Source organism: Canis lupus, chromosome 11 (genome assembly GCF_011100685.1).
Source record: "Canis lupus familiaris isolate Mischka breed German Shepherd chromosome 11, alternate assembly UU_Cfam_GSD_1.0, whole genome shotgun sequence".
NCBI classification, from domain to species: domain Eukaryota; kingdom Metazoa; phylum Chordata; class Mammalia; order Carnivora; family Canidae; genus Canis; species Canis lupus.
The window spans coordinates 67,262,871-67,282,854 of NC_049232.1; the positions used below are offsets into that span (position 1 = coordinate 67,262,871).

The 19,984-nt window shown below is 42.2% G+C and overlaps 1 protein-coding gene across 7 annotated transcripts in view; it reads right to left on the reverse strand.

Moving 5' to 3' along the window:
• The window catches only part of PTBP3 (polypyrimidine tract binding protein 3), a 152,703-nt gene that overhangs the window by 119,353 nt on the left and 13,366 nt on the right, over positions 1-19,984 (reverse strand). For 2 of the 7 annotated variants that reach the window (XM_038553112.1, XM_038553110.1), the window contains exon 1: positions 1,490-1,634. The exons of 2 other annotated variants lie outside the window; for them this stretch is intronic. The gene's annotated coding sequence lies outside the window, so the exon portion shown is untranslated. Of the gene's footprint in view, positions 1-1,102; positions 1,160-1,489; positions 1,635-19,984 lie in introns of those variants that run through there. 3 more of the 7 variants (XM_038553115.1, XM_038553117.1, XM_038553114.1) reach the window with 3 other exon arrangements.

Genomic DNA, 19,984 nt, shown 5'->3' on the forward strand with positions numbered 1-19,984 from the left:
GAGTCCAACCGTCTAACGACAACGCCTTCGACACAGGGAGACACTAACTTCACAGCCTCCCTGAACTGAAATATCGGCGTCATCACACAAATAATGAAAACACCCAACTTTGCACACCTCTGAGCTGTAACTGAATGAGGTGACGTGAAATGAAAAGAGTTTTCGACAAGCGCTCTCGGAAAAGTTTCAACTAGAGAATGAAAATAGCTTCAATTGGCTTGAAACGAAACACAGAACATCAGCACCCTCCATGAAAGCTGCAATCGCATTCTAACGCCCGCAGCCGCGTGCAATTAGCATTCAAATGAGTTGATCTAAATACCACACGGATTTAATGTCACAAAAGTAGATAAATGAGGTCTAACGAAGGCAAAAACTGTTGGAAGAGCCCATTGTCTTTGCACAGACAGCAGGGCAACAGTCATCAACTAGATGGTAACACGCACACGGCTCTTACCGTTTACGCAAGTTCCACGTATCCTACGACCTAGGGCTTTGCAGATATCTTGTCCTCAAAAAGCAAGTAAAAGGCCAGACAAAACCTCAAATACGTAAGGAGAATAAGTTAAGTGGACGTGCAAGCTCTAACAGAACTGGAGCGGTCTTAAAAACCTTGAGATACATATGCCACCTTCAATCCACCAAGACCCTAATCCAGCCGTTTCTTGCAACATGAAACGATATGCCAGGTCCCACGCCATATCCCTGGGTCCTCGGAAATGTTCCTATCAGTGATCCCGTATCTGTTTTGATCACGGACCTCGTTAACTTTTAGAGCGTCTGAAAGCTGCCCGAAAATTGCAGAAATTCAAGAAGTTTCTTTGGGGGGGGGAGGGGGGCCGTGGGGGGGGGGGGCGGAGTCCACGGTCGCCAGGTCCAGACGCCCGGTGTACAGAGGTCGTGCGCACAGCGCGCAGCCCGGGTCCGAGACCGCGGCGGGCGGGACCCCCCCGAAGCCCCCCCTCCCGCAGCCCCGCCCCGCCCGTCGCCGCCCCCCCGCGGCGGGCCCCCCGGCTTCGCGACCAGGTCGCCGCCCAGACGTGCCCCGACGCGTGCGCTCGCCTCCCCGCCAGGGGAAGCTCCGGCGCTCGCCCCACCTCACCGGTAAACAGCAACTCCCCGAGCGGGAGCTCGCCCGCCCCGAGCGCCGCCTCCGCCTCCCCCAGCGCAGCGCACCATTTTCTGAGAGGAAGTGCCGGCAGGCCGGGCCGGGCTCCCCGGACCCCGCGCGCCGAGGGCGGACCCCGGCGCCCGGCGGCGGCACCGGCTTCCCTCCGCTTCCGGGTGCGAGGCTGTGAAGGGGCGGACATTACGGGGGCGCCTCGGGGGGGCGGGCGGCAGGAGAGGCGGCGGCGGCGGCGGCGGACCGCCCCTGCGATGCGGGGCGCCCGGAAGCCCCGCCGTCGGGCTCGGCCGGGGGGTCGCGCGTCCGGCCGCGGAGCCGAAAGGAAGCGGGGCAGGCGCAGCCGCTGCGCCTCCGAGGACTTACCCATCCATGGCCCAGACGGAGGAGCGCACGGCGCGGGGACGGACGGGCTCACCGCGAGCGGAGGGCGCAGGCGGCGGGCGCCGGGCGGCTCCGGGGACGGGCGAGCGGCGCCTCTCCGGAGCCCCGCCGGCTGGGAGGTGGAGGAGAGTGGGAAACAGGGGCGGAGACCAGGGACGCTCCCGCCACCGCCGCGCCCCCGCGTCCCCACCCCGCAGGCGCGTCCCCGCCTCGCCTCGCCCCGCCCCCGTGCGTCGACGCCCTCCCTCCGCCCCGCCCCCCGGCGGCCTCCGGCTCGGCCCCAGGGCGCCCTCTCCAGGCCGCCGCCCGAAGGCCCCGCCTCCCGGCCCGGGTCCCCCGCGCGCACGCGCGCCCCGCCCCCGCCTCCCGCCTGCGTCCACGGGAGCGCGCGCCTTGTGCTGCCCGCGTCGCCGCCCCGCCCGCGGGCCCCGCCGGCTTTCCCGCGCCGCCGCCGCCGCCGCCGCCTGCCCGGCCGCCGGGCTCGGACCCCGCCGTCCCGCCGCGGGGAGAGCGCTGCAGACCCGGCCCTGGAGCGGAGGTAGGCGTGTGCCGCCGGGACCCCCGAACCGCGGCGGGCTGGTGGGCGGGGCTGGCGGGGGCGGGGCCGCGCGCTCCCGGGGCCCTGCAACCCCCGGGGGGGCTCGGGTTCGGGACCCGGGCGGGGGCCGCCGGGGTCCCCCCCCGGATCCTGGGAGTCGGCTGCTGGGACCGCACCGGCCCGATGGCTGTGGTTGGACTGAAAGGAGCGAGACCGCCGGAACTTGAGGACCTCTCGGGGGTGAACAGCCTTACAGCCGCTGGCTGCTGGGTTTGAATTCACCTGAAACACTCTTTGCGCAATGTGCAATGGCCACTATGTTGCCAGCATTTTATATAGTTTTGCATATGCCTCCGTATAAAGCAACAAACAGGGCGGCCCGGGTGGCTCAGCGGTTTGGCGCGGCCTTCAGCCCGGGGCGTGACCCTGGAGACCAGGGATCGAGTCCCCCGTCCGGCTCCCTGCTGGGGCCTGCTTCTCCCTCTGCCTGTCTCTGCCCCCCACCCCTCTCTGTGTTTCTCATGAATAAATAAATAAAATCTTTACTTAAAAAAAAAAAGAAAGAAGGGATCCCCGGGTGGCGCAGCGGTTTGGCGCCTGCCTTTGGCCCAGGGCGCGATCCTGGAGACCCTGGATCGACTCCCACGTCGGGCTCCCGGTGCATGGAGCCTGCTTCTCCCTCTGCCTGTGTCTCTGCCTCTCTCTCTCTCTCTCTCTCTCTCTCTGTGACTATCATAAATAAACAAAAATTAAAAAAAAAAAAGAAAGAAAAGCAAATCCTACGAGGGAGAGAGTATTCCTTTTTTTTTTTTTTTTTCAGATGAAAGTGTAGACACTGATTGAGGTGCCCACAACTTCACAGCCATTAGAGCCCCTTCCTCTCGTCTGAGCAAAATTATGCATATAACTAGTGGCAACTCGCTTGTTTTCCCTTTTATAGTTTGTCTAGTTCTAAAATTCCGAGATTTTTCAATTCACAGATCATCAAAACTTGAGCCACTAAACGCTGTCCTCGACCAAATTCCTAACCTGGGTATTAAGAGGGGGGGTGCTCCCTCTCAGCCTCCTCACTTGAAAAGTAACAAGAGGCTCCATCCTTTATCCTTGCTAATATATCCTGCTTTTAAATAAGTAGGTGCTACTAAGATGACTTAAAACTGTCGGTTCATCCATCATGAAGTCATTATTTATTGAGTGTTTACTATGTGCCAAGCACTGCAGGTATAACCAAGAAAATCAGCTTCCAGCTTTTATGGTTGAATGAATTCCTGGATCGCTTTATTCTTGGCCCAAAAAAAAATTTTTTTTTTCCAAATAGCTCAGGTCTCTGGGACCCTATTTTTAAAAAACTGTATCTTACTCCAATCGCTCTTTCCAAAAGACGAAATGTATTTTGTATGTTAAATCCAAGTATTAAGTTGCAGTTGTAAACATTGCCACCCCACATTGCCAGATGGTTGTTAAAAATATGAGCAAGACCAGTCCTTGATGCAATCTTGATATTGTTGTTTTGGAGATATAGTCTGTTGATGAAATGTCTTTAATATTTTTTTAGCTACACAAGTAACATAAACATACATGCTCCTTTTGCAAAATTGAAATAGTATTAAATATTAAAAATGTATGGTTATATTTCTTCACAACGTACCCCCTACCCATGATAACCAGTGCAAAAATTCTGTGAGCATGCTCCTAGACCCTCACCATTTTTATTTGTTCTTTTTCCTTAAAAATTCTAGAGATTTTTTTTCATAGCAGTACTTTTCATCTACTCAATTTGAGTTTTTTACATTTCTTTTTATTTTCTCTTTGTAAGTAATTTTTTTTCAAATTTTTATTTTAATTATCGTTAGTTATCATACAGTGCAATATTGGTTTAAGGAGCAGAATTCAGTGGTTCATCACTTAAATACAACATCCAGTGCTCATCATAACAAGTCCCCTTCTTAATACCCGTCACCCATCTAGCGTAGCCCATCTCTCAGCCACCTCCAACCATCAACCCTCGGTTTGTTCTCGACCATTAAAAGTCTCTTTGGGGGGCTTTTAAGGAGTCAGTTGGTAGTCTGCCTTTGGCTCAGGTCATGATCTCAGGGTCCTGGGATCAAGCCTCAAAGCAACCTCACAACGTTAGCATCAGGCTCCCTGCTCAGCAGGGAGTCGTCTTCTCCCTCTCCCTCTGTGCCTCCACCCTGCTTACTCTCTTGCTCTCTCTCCCAGTTAAATAAATAAAATCTTAAAAAAAAAAAAAGTCTCCTATGGTTTGTTTCCTTCCCTCTTTTTTCTCTCTGATATGTTCATCTGTTTATTTCTTAAATTCCACATATGAGTGAAATCATATGATATTTGTCTTTGTCTGATTTATTTTGATTAGCATAATACACCCTAGCTCCATCCACATCATTGCAACTTAATTCATTTTAATACTGCATAGTATATCATAATTTCATGTACTGTAATTTATTTAACCTTTTCCAAAATAATGGAAGTTTACATTGTTTCTAATTATTTGAAATAACAATATTGCAAAGATCATTGTATATGTATGAGCATCTTTGCACACATGATTATTTCCTGGAAGAAATTCCTAGAAGTAGAATTGCAGAACAAAGGGTATAAACATTTTCAAATTTGATAAATATTGCCAAAATGATTCCAAAAAAACTACCACTTTACATTTCCTTTATTTCAAAGAACAGAGTTGTCTTTTTCTTAGTCCCATGCCTTAAGATAGTTGACAAATACCAGTAGTAAAAAATAAATGTGAAGTCAATCTGAAACTCCTATTACTAACAATAACTGCAAAGTCTCCCATGTAAAAATAGTGTCCTTGACTAAAATGAACAACTGATGTTTCCTAGAAACTTAACATCCCATTTTACAACAGAAGCCTAGATAGAAGAAAACAGCTCACAACAGAAGCAAGGTAAACCTTGCTGTTTCCCTTGCCGCTTGGTCATAAATTCAAAAGACTTGCTGATAGAGCTCCCTAAATTGGTAAATCCCTCTGATTCAGAACAGTGGACAGAATGGAATTTAGGTGGTCTTAGACCACTTTTAGAATCCTCGCTATTCCCATAGTCCATATGGCATGGGAAAATTACAGCCTTCTACAATCTCAGCAAAAGTTTCTGAGTTTGCAGAATGTTGGGATATCATCCACATGACCTATCTTGTCATGAGAACTTGATGTTCTACATAGCAGCTTTTTGATAGTGAAGAGAGTAACAGGTTATCTATTTGCTGAATGTGCCTTACTTTTGAAAAGTAACATAGTTATGATAACTTAGTTTATGTATTTTCTAAGGTTTTACTTCTTTGTGTTTTTGTTCTAATTTGTCTAAGAAATTCCCCTGAAACACCTTCACTGAGAAGAGAGGCCCTCACACACACACCCAGTTATGTTTGGACAAAATGTAACCTTCGAACATTTGCTTTATGGCATTCCAGTAAGCAGTGACAGTTAACATTTAACTAATATTACCCTATTCGTATTTACAGGTAAGGCTTCTTAAGACATCCATGTAATAGATTCTAGTATAGGTCAAAAATAAGATCAGCCATTAGGTGAATCTGGAAAGTGGACATTATAATATTTTATCCCATGATAAATACAAAAATTATAATCATTAACATGTGTTCCTTAAAATAGAAACATCTGGAATTGTACTGAGGGAAAAAAGCTAAATTCAAAAGGTTACATTATTATATGATACCATTCATATATAATATTCTCAAAATGAAAAAAACTACAGAGATGGAGAACAGATTAGTGGTTCCAGGGTTTAGGAACCGGGGTGGGAGGGTATAAAAAGACAAGACGGGTGGATGTGACTGTAACAGAGTAGCAAGGTTATGTTTGTGGCAATAGAATAGTTCTGCATCCTGATTGTGGGACTGGTTATACAGGTGTACACCTGACGAAATTGCATAGAATTTTAGACACATAAGTGCATATAAAACTAGCAAAATCTGAATAAGATTTGTGGATGTTGGGATGCCTGGGTGTTTCAGTGGTTGAGCATCTGCCTTCGGCCCAGGGCGTGATGCTGGGGTCCTGGGATCGGGTCCCATGTCAGGCTCCCTGCTTAGAGCCTGCTTCCCTCTCTGCCTGGGTCTCCACTGCTCTCTCTCTCTCTCTGTGTGTGTGTCTCTCATGAATAAATAAATCTTTTTAAAAAGATAAAAATTATAAAAAAGATTTGTGGATGTTACTGATGTCAATGTCCTGGTTTTGTTACAGATAAGATGTTACCATTGGAGGAAACGGTGAGAGTACACAGGACCTCTTTGTACTGACTTTTCAACTTAATGTGAATCTACAGTTACTTCAAAATAAAAGAAATTTTGCAGAATGTTCCCTTAACACTTGTTATTTGTTCAATAGTTAAGTAAAGCAAACTTCAAAGGCTTAAGAAAAATGTGTGGGAGTATAATTCATATTTTTCAGACTAGATCACCTTAGTAGTCAAACTGGGTTATAATAGCTTACACACACGGAGTCTAACAGACTGCCCGATCTATTGAACTGTGAGCCTGAATTTAAAGTCCTTTCTAAGGGCATCTGGGAGGCTCAGCAGTTGAGCATCTGCCCTTGGCTCAGGTCATGATCCCAGGGTCCCGGGATCGAATCTCACATCAGGCTCCCCACAGGGAGCCTGCTTCTCCCTCTGCCTGTGTCTTTCCCTCTCTCTGTGTGTCTCATGAATAAATAAATAAAACCTCAAAAATAAATAAGTAAAGCCCTTTCTAACTGAGGAGGCTTGAAAATGTCTCCTACTGACTGACGTCTCCTACTAGGTGTCATGTCCATTTTCCTTGACCTGTGCCTGACCCTGACATAATCATCTCCACATGAAAGTCTGCTATGACCAATGCCTGGTTCAGGGGACTCCAAAGTTTGCATGAAAGGTGCAACATGTCACCTATCACTGTCCTAGAGTAGGAACTGCCAACCCATGTCAAAGTTGCATTGGATTTTCCAGAGCACTTTTCTGAAAGGCGGAATTCCTTTCCCCTATTTGTCATACTCTATCACCTGGGTCCCACTGTCCCTCAAAGTGTTTTATTTTTTTATCTTTTTTAAGATTTTTTTTGTAAATTTATTTTTTATTGGTGTTCAATTTGCCAACATATAGAATAACACCCAGTGCTCATCCCATCAAGTGCCCCCCTCAGTGCCCGTCACCCAGTCACCCCCAACCCCCACCCACCTCCCCTTTCACCACCCTAGTTTGTTTCCCAGAGTTAGGAGTCTCTCATGTTCTATCTCCCTTTCTGATATTTCCCACTCATTTTTTCTCCTTTCCCCTTTATTCCTTGTCACTATTTTTCATATTCCTCAAATGAATGAGACCATATGATGTTTGTCCTTCTCCGATTGACTTATTTCACTCAGCATAATACCCTCCAGTTCCATCCACATCGAAGCAAATGATGGGTATTTGTCATTTCTAATGGCTGAGGAATATTCCATTGTATACATGGACCACAGCTTCTTTGTCCATTTATCTTTCGATGGACACCAAGGCTCCTTCCATAGTTTGGCTATTGTGGACATTGCTGCTATAAACATCGGGGTGCAGGTGTCCCGGCATTTCATTGCATCTGTATCTTTGGGGTAAATCCCCAACAGTGCAATTGCTGGGTCATAGGGCAGATCTATTTTTAACTCTTTGAGGAATCTCCACACAGTTTTCCAGAGTGGCTATCCCAGTTCACATTCCCACCAACAGTGCAGGAGGGTTCCCCTTTCTCCGCATCCTCTCCAACATTTGTGGTTTCCTGCCTTGTTAATTTTCCCCATTCTCACTGGTGTGAGGTGGTATCTCATTGTGGTTTTGATTTGTATTTCCCTGATGGCCAGTGATGCAGAGCATTTTTCTCATCTGCATGTTGGTCATGTCTATGTCTTCCTCTGTGAGATTTCTGTTCATGTCTTTTGCCCATTTCATGATTGGATTGTTTGTTTCTTTGGTGTTGAGTTTAATAAGTTCTAGACCACTCTCTTGCACCATACACAAAGATAAACTCAAAATGGATGAAAGATCTAAATGTGAGACAATATTCCATCAAAATCCTAGAGGAGAACACAGGCAACACCCTTTTTGAACTTGGCCACAGTAACTTCTTGCAAGATACATCCATGAAGGCAAGAGAAACAAAAGCAAAAATGAACGATTGGGACTTCATCAAGATAAGAAGCTTTTGCACAGCAAAGGATACAGTCAACAAAACTCAAAGACAACCTACAGAATGGGAGAAGATATTTGCAAATGACGTATCAGATAAAGGGCTAGTATCCAAGATCTACGAAGTTTTTAATAAAACAGCATTTTTCCATTTTTAGTCACAGAAAATCATTTAGGATTTAGACCTGGGTTTATGGGGCTAGGTTAGAGAACCACCTGAGTGATGATCACCACCGTGTTCCAAGTGTCATGATTCCCCAAAGCACCAACATTTTGTCCTTAAAACTCATGGGCACCACTCTCTACCCTGAAGGTGCGTTCTTAACCTAGGAGATTCCTTGACCCCACTTAGAAGTCCATCTTCTGGAAACAGAGGTCGGCACTCCTCTTCAGATATGCTCAAGTATATTTGCTCCCATTTATTTCCAAGCTGAGATGCCTAGTGCCATAAAAAGAATTCCATTCACCAACTTTAATTATCAAAGAACTAGAAAAGGGACATTGTTTACGTAATAACACCTCTGCCTACGTAATAAAATGAACAACAGTGTGCAATGGTTAAGAATGTGATCTAGAGCCAGCCTACCTCATTTAGAATCTTAGATCTTCATGAAGTCTGTGTAGCATTGCATTGCACTGGCCCAGTTTCTCATGAAGCAGAATTTCCCAACCATTGCCATCTGCTGTGGAATGCTTTGAGAGGAGAAACTTTCTTAGGACCAGCAGTTTAAAGATGTTCAGTGATGAATTCTTGTGACTACGAACCTATTTGGCTCAGGCATGGACATTAACTTACTGAATATTGCTTTTTTTTTTTTTTGAATATTGCTTTTTTTTAAGACTTTATTTTTACATGAGAGATACAGAGAGAATGGCAGAGACATAGACAGGCTCCCTACAGGGAGCCTGATGTGGGACTCGATCCCAGGACCCCGGGATCACAACCTGAGCCAAAGGCAGATGCTCAACCACTGAACCACCCAGGTTCCCCTGAACATTGCCTTTAACAATGACATGCCTGAGGATTCTAACACCTGCCTGTGTTATGTGGTCAGAGCAGGCCTCTTTGGCACTATGGGTTTGACCATCATGTTTGTGTCAGATGTGAACGAGGCCAAGATCATCAAGGCCTTGCAGGATCGCTTTGGGGTCAGCATTAGCAAGCTGCCTGCCATGATAGACATTTCATCATACATCGAACAGACGCAGTAGAGGAAGCCCACCCATTCTGGAATGTGCCTGTCTCTCTCTCTTTGGGAGACAAAACCAGATGTGGGAGTGAAGGTGACACTACTGCCACCCATCCCCAACCCCCACCCCATGGCTTCCCTCTTTTGCATTACCACCACTCCTAAACAGCCATCTCCTGATTTGTGTATTAAGTTTTTAAGAGTTTATAGACCAGGGATGCCTGGGTGGCTCAGTGGTTGAGCATCTGCCTTCAACTCAGGTGGTGATCCTGGGGTCCTGGGATCGAGGCCCATATTGGACTCCCTGCAGGGAGCCTGCTTCCCCCTCTGCCTATGTCTCTGCCTCTCTCTGTGTCTCTTATGAAAAAATAAAATCTCTTTAAAAAAATTTAAAAAAGGAGTTTTAGACCAGCACTTGCTAAAAGTATAAACTGGGACAAGTTACTTAACCTCTCTGCTTCAGCTTCTTGAACTGTAAAGAGGGGATAGTAATAGTATTTATAACTTTTGGGAAGGTTTAAATGAATACAAGAGAAGTGCTTAACATGGTATTTAGCATCTGGTAATGCCCCATATGTTTACAGTCATTAATCATCATTACTTTGTATTACTATTACAAGCTTACAAAGCAACAGAATTCCTGGAGAGTGTAATTTGAGAATCATTTATTTATCATTTTATCAGTTAGCGTCAACAGTGGAATGCTGCTGCTCTGTAAACTGTTACTAGTCCCTAACAAGAAAAGAATGGAATAAGAAAAAGTGTCTGGGAACTCATAGAAGTTTGACAGAGAAATATTATTTCTGTTGAATATAATAAAAAATTGGATTAATATTCTTTGTTTTTTTATTCCAATTCTTAGTTATTTTTATCATGGTTTTACAAAAGTATTACTCCACAAAGGATTGGAAGTTTTTTGAAAAAATGCTCCTTCACCACAATTTAAGAGGCACTAATCTACTATTTCTCAGATATATGGATCTCTCTCTCTCTCTTTTTTTTAAGATTGTATTTATTTATTTAACAGAGAGAGAGAGCACCAAACAAGAGGAGCAGAGGCAGAGGGAGAAGCAGACTCCCCTCTGAGCAGGGAGCCTGCTGTGAGGCTCAGTTCCAGGATCCCAAGATCATGACCTGAGCCAAAGGCAGACACTTCACTGCCTGAGCCACCCAGGTGCCCCTATGGATCCTTAAAAAAAAAAAAAAAAAATCAGTTTTTTATTTTCTTATTTTATGGATGACATCTGAGTAATATAATGAATATATGAATATGCTATTTGAGAGTTGTTCTTTAACTTTTACTGTGGAAATATTCAAACATACAAATAAATGGTAGTTTAATGACCTCCAACTACTAATCACTGATAATTTTAAATCACTGATAATCTGTAAAACTAAAAACTATCAGTGTAGATCAGTGATTCTCAAATGTGCATCACTGATAATTTTAAATCACTGATAATCTTTAAAACTAAAAACTATCAGTGTAGATCAGTGATTCTCAAACTTAAATGTGCATCAGAATCATTTGGAGGGCTTGTTAAACAGAAATTGGTTGTTCCTGATTCAGAGGTGGGGACCAAACGTGCATTTCTAGCAGATTCCCACACGTTACTGACACTGCTGATAGCCTGAGAAGCAAACTTTAAGAATCCTTAATGTAAAGGGTTGAGATTTTCTGTAATCCCTACCCCAGGTATTGGACCCATTAGCCTAAAGCATGAGTTTCTTGCTAATCGCATATAGGTAGAATATTCCCAGTAACTTTTTTTCTAACCTGAGCTCACAGAACATACATTTTCAGACTTAACCCTTGGGCTATCCACTTCTTGAGAATGGATAACGGATTTCTGCCCTTGTCTCCCTCTTCATATTCTTGCTTCTTTTTTCCTTTTTCTCATGAACAACCCAAGTAAGTGTCTATAAGGTTTTCTTTCATTAGGTGATCACTTTCTTTCACTTAGGCGATACTCGGAATATTTAGTAACTGGTACTAAATGGGTATCACTCATTCAAAATAGATGTCCTTGCAGCTGAAAACTTTTGGGACGCCTGGGTGGCTCAGCAGTTGAGCCTCTACCTTAGGCTCAGGGCGGGATCCTGGTCCAGGGATTGAGTCCCTCATCTGGCTGTCTGTGAGGAGCCTGCTTCTCCCTCTGCCTATGTCTCTGCCTCTCTCTGTGTCTCTCATGAATAAATAAATAAAATCTTAAAAAATATATATGTCCTTAAAGAAAAAGTAAGGCCAAATTTTTGTATATTAGCTGAATACTTACATGATATAACTTCACTACAATGGGCTATGTGACAATGACTCAATTGTATCATATAAATTTTTGTTTGTTTTTTAAGATTTTAAAATGGTTTTAAAATTTCCTCACTAATGGTTGAGGAAGCAAACGTTAATTACAAATGTAAACACTAGATTTACATGACAGCACTTTGTTATAAAATAGTTATCCACATGACCTAGAGTATACTTATATAACATTTTAGATATATAAACAACAAATGTGTAAAACTGAAACATTCTCGCAGAAAACCCTCAGACTTCCACGAATGTGTTCATAGGCCCATTTAAGAAACATTTGCCTGGAGCAGTTTCTCAAACTTGAGTCATTCCAATACCTGGTCAATGATTCTCTATCCATGAACCATCTTTACTTTTGTTTACTTAACATTCTTTTTTGAATCACCTCGCTCTTTTTACTTATTTCTTAATTTTTTTTTAAGATTTTATTTATTTATTCATGAGAGACACACAGAGAGGCAGAGACATAGGCAGAGGGAGAAGCAGGCTGCCTGCGGGGAGCCGGATGCGGATCTCGATCCCAGGACCCTGGGATCACACCCTGAGCCGAAGGCAAATGCTCAACCGCTGAGCCACTCAGGTATCCCTTACTTAATTTTTTAAAAGGAAATTTTGTTACCATTGTCATAAATGGAAAAGCAGTATCATTTGCCATAAGAGCCATCATAAATAAGAAGAGATACAATAAAAGCAGAAAATGTTATTAAGTTCTAGCTAGGTATTATTAATTGGAATTGGCTCTTGGCCAAAGGCCTATCTCTCTTTTGGTTAAAAATTTTAACAAGTATTGGTGTAAAAGGCATACTAGCACCAAAACGAAAATGTTCTTCTGTTTCCAGCTTTCTAAAAAATTCCTCAGGTAGATATTAAGTTTAATATACAAGTAGATGTTGCATTTTGGCTTTTGAGATTATCTAGATGGCTAATATATGATTGTAAGATTATCGTATAGTTTTTTTCCTTTTTCCTTTTATTTATTTCTTTTAAGATTTATTTATTATCTTAGCAAGAAAGAGCACAAGGAGGAAGGGCAAAGGGGAAGGTGAGAGAATCTCAAGCAGACTTCTCACTGAGTGCTGAGCCTGATGTAGGGCTCAATCTCTTGACCCTGAGATCAAGACCTGAGCTGAAATCAAGAGTTGGACATTTAACTGACCATGCCACCCAGATGCCCCTCTCCTTTCTTCTTTTAATGTAGACAATTATCATAGATTTTTCTGTCAATATATTCTTGCATTCACAGAATAAAATGTACTTTGTTGAGGTATGTATTTTTAAATACATTAGTTCATTTGTTAATACTTTTATTACACCTTTAATATCTCTATTAATAAATGAAATTGCTTTAGAGTTTTTGTTGTCTGTTCAGTTTTAGTATCAGAATTATGGCAACTTCTGCTGGTAAATTAGAAGATCTAGTTTTAGTTCCACTAGTGGTTATCTTTAAACTTTAAATAATATACTTAAATCATTAGCCTCAGAAGCAAAAATGTTATTTATTGACTCCACTCTGAGAAATGAACAAGTTAGCCCTCATACTAAGTCTCATGACTCTTTCATTATGGTCAGCCTCATCAGAGTATTACTATTTTCACATTCTGTAAATTTTCTGTTAAGAATTATAACTATCCTGGGGTACCTGGGTGGCTCAGTCAGTTAAGCATCTGCCTTGAATTGAGGTCATGATCCTAGAGTCCTGGGATCAAGCCCTGTGTCAGGCTCCCTGCTCAGAAGGAATCTGTTTCTCCTTCTGCCCCTCACCCTGCTCATGCTTTATCTCTCTCTCAAATAAATAAATAAAAATTTAAAAAAAGAATAACTGTTACATTAAACTATATATTCACATCTAAGTGGATTAATGTTCATTGATATTTGTGTTTTTTTGTTTTGTTTTGTTTATTTATTTATGAGAGACACAGAGACACAGGCAGAGGGAAAAGCAGGTTCTATGCAAGGAGCCTGACATGGGACTCGATCCTAGGTCCCCAGGATTAGGCCCTGGGCTGAAGATGGCGCTAAACCATTGAGCCACCCAGGCTGCCCAATATTTGTGTTTTTTAGATTTTTAAAAAAGATTTTATTTATTTATTCATGAGAGGCACAGACATAGGTAGAGGGAAGCCTCCCCCGGGGAGCCTGATGTGGGGCTGGACCCCAGGACCCCAGGACCACCACCTGAGCCAAAGGCAGACACTCAACCACTGAGCCACCCAGGCGTCCTGATAGTTATGTCTTTTCTTAATTCATCTTTCAGTTAGCAGAATTAGATCTTCAACAATCTTTTTTAAAAGACATCATGTGTTATCTGTTTCCTGAGTCCTTATGATTCTATTAACTTCTCTACATTAAAACTTCAGTGAAGAAATATTGAGTCACTGTCCTCTCCCAGAAAACCCTGTGGCTATAACCCTACCGTATTCTAGCATTTAAAACTATGATGGAAAAGATTCAAGCCAGTGTTTTCCTTCTAAAGTTGTTGGGTTGGTTTTTTTTCTTAATATTTTATTTTTAAGTAATCTCTACACCCATCCTGAGGCTCAAAACCACAACCCCGAGATCAAGAGTCACATGCTCCATGGCCTGAGCCAGCTGGGCACCCCCAAGCCAGTCTTCTATATGAACTATTTCTTTAGGCAGATGCATAAAGAAACCTTTCTTCATCTTTGAGATTTAGATAATTATTTAGAATATGCCTTATTTTTCTCTCTCTGTCTCTCTGCCTCTCTGTATGTCTATCATAAATAAATAAACAAACAAACAAACAAATAAATAAAATCTTAAAAAAAAAAAAAAAGAGGCAGATGCCTGGGTGCCTCACTGGTTGAGCATTTGTTTTCAGCTCAGGGTGAGATCCTGGTTCAGGGATCGAGTCCTGCATCAGGCTCCCTGAAAGGAGCCTGCTTCTCCCTCTGGCTGTCTCTCTGTGTCCCTCATGAATAAATAAATAAAATCTTTAAAAAGAAAAAAGAAATATGCCTTATTTTGAATATGTTAATTTTTCTAGAAACAATCTTATTTTAAAAAGATTATTTGTTCATGAGAGACATAGAGAGAGAGAGGCGAAGACATAGGCAGAGGGAGAGGCAGGCTCCCTATGGGGAGCCAGACATGGGACTTGTTCCCAAGACCCTGGGATCACGACCTGAGCTGAAGGCAGATGCCCAACCACTGAGCCACCCAGGTGTCCCTCTAGAAACAATCTTATAGACAATTCTCTGATTATATACCCATTTTTTCCCTGTTTGACTATTACTGTTTACCTACTGGTTTGCAGGTACCTGAATTGAACTTACATGAGTTCGCTCCTTGGTGAGTCAGATAGAAACTACATCAGGTGGAGTTGGCACACAAAGGAAACTTCATTTGCAGCAAATAAGGAGATCCCAGGGAACAACTTCCAAAGCTGAGACTCCCCGAGCAAGTGTTAGAGTTCCTTTTAATTAGAGTTAGAATGAATATTTAGATAGGAGAGCCTTGTCACCTATGTAGAGGCAGGCCTGAAGGAAACATGCCTAAACATACATTGTATATGTTATGTGGATGCAACTTATGCTCCTCCTTGAACAGAGATTTTAGTATTATAATGAGGTAAAAGTAATTGTCTGTCATTCTATGGGTCACTCCATTGTCCATCTGCACTGACGTGAGTCTGTGGTTAAGATCAAACTGATCTGGGCATTCTGGTCCTGCTGGAATTCTTTGTCAGGACAGTCATTGCTTGAGGGGTAGTTTGTGTTTCCATCATGGGATGCTATACCCCTCAGATCTTTTGCCTGACTTAAGAGATAAGCTGTAAATAAGAACTTAAGGAAAAACATGGGACAAAGGTCAGTAGGTACAAGCAGGTGAGCGATACATGTCAGGTCTTGGGTTTAGCTGGTGACAATGTCCCTAGCATCTGCAGTAGGTGTCTTCTTCCCGAATCTGTCTTCTCTCTTCATTTTCTTTATGGTGTTTTTTAAAAATTTTATTTGTTTAAGTAATATCTACACTCAGTGTGGAGCTTGAACTCAAGACCCTGAGATCAAGAGTCTCATGCTCTTCCCACTGAGCCAGCTAGGCGTCCCTTAATGGTGTCTTTTGATGAACAGAAACTCTTAATTTTAACAAAGTAAAATTTATTGATCTTTTTTTGTTTATGGTTTGGGGCTTCAGCTCAAGTTTCTATTCAGTATTATACTGTAGTTCCTGTGAAGTAAAGATAAGAAACAGAAACAAAAGCTAGGAAGATTGGAAAGGAGAAAATAAATCGCCATTATTTGCAGTTGAAATAATTATGTAGAAAGTCTAAAAGTATGTTAAAATTATTAAAATTAATGAGAGTTTAATAAGAGTCTAGGTATAAGATGCATATGTAAAAATCAATTGCATTTTTATATACTAGCAACAAGAGAAAATATCATTTATTTTTTAAAAGATTTATTTATTCATTTTGAGAGAGAGAGAGAATGAGCAAGGGGGGGAAGGGCAGAGGGAGAGGGAGAGAGAATCTGAAGCAGACTCTGTGTGGAGCAGGGAACCTGATGCAGGGCTTGATCCCAGGACCCTAAGATCATAACCAGAGCCGAGATCAAGAGTCAGCTTTCCAACCAACTGAGCCACAGAGATGCCTCAGAAACATCATTTAGAAATGACAATACTGGGCAGCCCGGGTGGCTCAGCGGTTTAGTGCTGCCTTCGGCCCAGGGCGTGATCCTGGAGACCCGGGATTGAGCCCCATGTCAGGCTCCCTGCATGGAGCCTGCTTCTCCCTCTGCCTGTGTCTCTGCCTCTCTCTCTCTCTCTCTCTCTCTCTCTCTGTCTCTCTGTGTCTATCATGAATAAATAAAATCTTAAAAAAAAATGGCAATACCATTGCCACAGAACTATAGAACTATAATGGTTAAAATGACAAATTTTATCTTAGGTATATTTTACCATCAAAAAAATGCAAAAAAAGATGCCATTACATTTTGTTACAATAATAAAAAGGGGCACCTAGATGGCTCAGTGGCTTGAGTGTCTGACTGTGGCTTAGGTCATGAGGTCACGGTCCTGGGATTGAGCCCTGCATCAGGTTCCATGCTCAATGGGGAGTCTGCTTCTTCTCTCCTTCTGCTCCTCCCCCTGCTCATGCTCTGTCTCTTTAAATAAATAAATAAAATATTTAAAATAATAATAATAAAAATAAAGGTAAGATACTGAGGAATATGTCCAACCAAATATCTGTAATTCCTTATGGAAAGAAAAAATGAAACTGTATTAGGAAAGACTCAGTTTAACCCAAGTGACATATCATGTTTATAGACTAGAGGATCGTAAATTGTAAAGATATAATTTCCCAAAAGGATATATAAATTAAAAAAAAAATCTCAAAAGATTTTCCTAGGAATTTGGTGAAATGATTTCTAGAATAGCCAAGACAATCTTGAGGAATAACAATGTAAGAGAACTTGCTTCACCAAGTATTAAGACGCATATTATAAAATTAAATAATCCAGAAAAATGTGTTGCCATAAGGGATAGGCAAGTTGTCTAGTGGAACAGATCTGGCCGTATATGAAAATTTGATGTAGGGTACAGGAAGCATTTATTTTTTTTAATTTTTGATTTTTTAAAAAGATTTTATTTATCCATTTGAGGGAGAGTGTGTGAGCAAGGGGAGGGGCAAAGGGAAAGGGAGAAGCAGACTTCCTGCTAAGTGCAGAGCCCAACCTAAGGCTCAAACCCAGGACCCCGAGCTCATGATGAGCCAAAGTTAGATGTTTAACTGATTAAGCCACCCAGGTGCCCATCACAGGAAGCATTTAGTTCAATTGGAGGGAAAAAGTGGAAAGTTGATACCTATCTCATTCCAAATACAGTACCAACCTCATACATACAATAAGTAGCTCCAGATGACTAAATATTGAGAGGCAAAACTTTCAAGCTTCTAGAAGAATATTTAGGAGACCATCTTTATGACTTTATGATAGAAAGGGAGTTCTTCGGACACCTGGGTGGCTGAGTGGTTGAGCACCTGCCTTTGGCCCAGGGCATGATCCTGGAGTCCCAGGATTGAGTCCCGCAACGGGCTCCCCACAAGGAGCCTGCTTCTCCCTCTGCCTATGTCTCTGGCTCTCTCTCTCTCTGTGTCTCTCATGAATAAATGAATAAAATCTTAAAAAATAAATAAAGTTAAAGATATATATGTACATATTAGCAATTCTCTTAGGTGTATACAACCTAGAGAAATTTGCATATATGCAACATGAGACATATCAAAGAATATTCATAACACCGCTGCTCATAATCAAATATGTAAATAACTTAAATGTCCATTAACAAGAAGAACAGGCAAATAAATTATGGCATAGTCACACAGTCAAATACTATACAGCAGTGAAAATCATTGAAGTACAATAGGCAATGATACGGCTAAATAAAATACTAAACGAAAAAATAAATCAGAGAAAACTATGCATACTAGGATACCATTTGTTTAAAGTTAAAAACCAAGCACAAACAAAGCTGACCAATGTATCATATACACACACAATTTTATAAAAGATGACAAGAGTGGGATGCCTGGGTGGCTCAGTTAATTAAGCATCTTGAGTCTTGGTTTTGGCTCATGATCTGGGGTCATGGGATCTAGCCCTACATCATGTTCTCTATTCGGTGCAAAGTCTGCTCCAGATTCTCTCTCATTCTCCCTCTTCTTCTCCCCCTGCTAGTGCGCTTGCTCTAAAATACATAAACAAAATCTCTAAAAAAAAAAAAAAAAAGATGACAAGAAAAAGATAAAAATAAAGCTCAGCATAGTGGTTACTTCTGGGGAGGAGGCAGTGATGTAGGATCAAGAGAAGCACATGATTCATTTCTAGTCCTTTAACTGGGTTACAGTTTTACAAATATTTATTATTATCTCATAATTTATATATATTACACATATTTTGGATGTATTGAATTATTCTACCCACACATATACACAAAATCTAGCCCATTTTTGTCAGTGATATATGTCCCTACACCTCATTCCTTAGGGCAAAGTTTCTCAACCTCAGCACAATTAATATTTTGGATCCGGTAGTTTTTGAGGAAGGGAGTTGTACTATCTTGTATATTGTGGAATGATTAGCAGAAACCCAGACTAGATGCTAGTACCACTCCCCTCCCAAATGTGATGTCTTCTGGTTAGCAAAATCCATTTAGAACCATTGCCTTCGAGATTTATCCTTATGTTCTTACAAATTCAATCATTTAAAATGGGTTTTTTAAAAAACAAATTATGTCATGTTGTAAGATTTATTTATTTATTTATTTATTTATTTATTTATTTATTTATTTGAGAGAGAGCACCATTGGAGAGGAGGGGCATAGTAAATGGGAGAAGACTCTGTGTTGAGCTGGGAGCCCAACATGAGATTTGATCCCAGGACTCGAGGATCGTGACCTGAGCCAAAGGCAGTCACTTATCTGAGACACCAGGTGTCCCTAAGATTTTTTTTGAAAGATTTTATTTATTTATTCATGAGAGACACACACAGAGACAGAGAGGCAGAGACACAAGCAGAAAGAGAAGCAGGCTCCATGCAGGGACCCCGATGTGGGACTCGATCCCTGGTCTCCAGGATCAGGCCCTGGGCTGAAGGCGGCGCTAAACCGCTGAACTACCCAGGCTGCCCCCCCTAAGATTTTAAAACTTTTTAAAGAAAAATTTTATTTTTCAGAGCAGTTTTAGATTTACAGAAAAATTGTGAAGATAGTGCAGAATTTTTACACGTCCTACACCTAATTTTTGATGTTATTAACATCTTACGGTGTAGGGTAGATTAGTCATAATTAATGAACCTATATTGAATAACACTGTTATTAACTAAAGACACTATTTTATTAAGATTTCCTTAGTTTGGGCAGCCCGGGTGGCTCAGCAGTTTAGCACTGCTTTCCGGCCAGCGGTTTAGCACTGCTTCTCTCTATCTGTTTCTCGAATAAATAAATAAAATTTTTAAAAAAAATTTCCTTAGTTTTTTACTGAATGTTGTTTTTCTGCTTCAGGACTTTATCTAAGACACCACATTACATTTAGGCATCATGTCCCTTGAGGATCCTCTTGGCTGTGACAGTCTCTCAGACTTTCCTTTTTTTTTATGACCTTGATAGTTTTTTTTTTTTAAGATTTTATTTATTTATTCATGAGACACAGAGACAGAGAGAGGCAGAGACACAGGCAGAGGGAGAAGCAGACTCCACGCAGGGAGTCTGACATGAGACTCGATCCCGGGA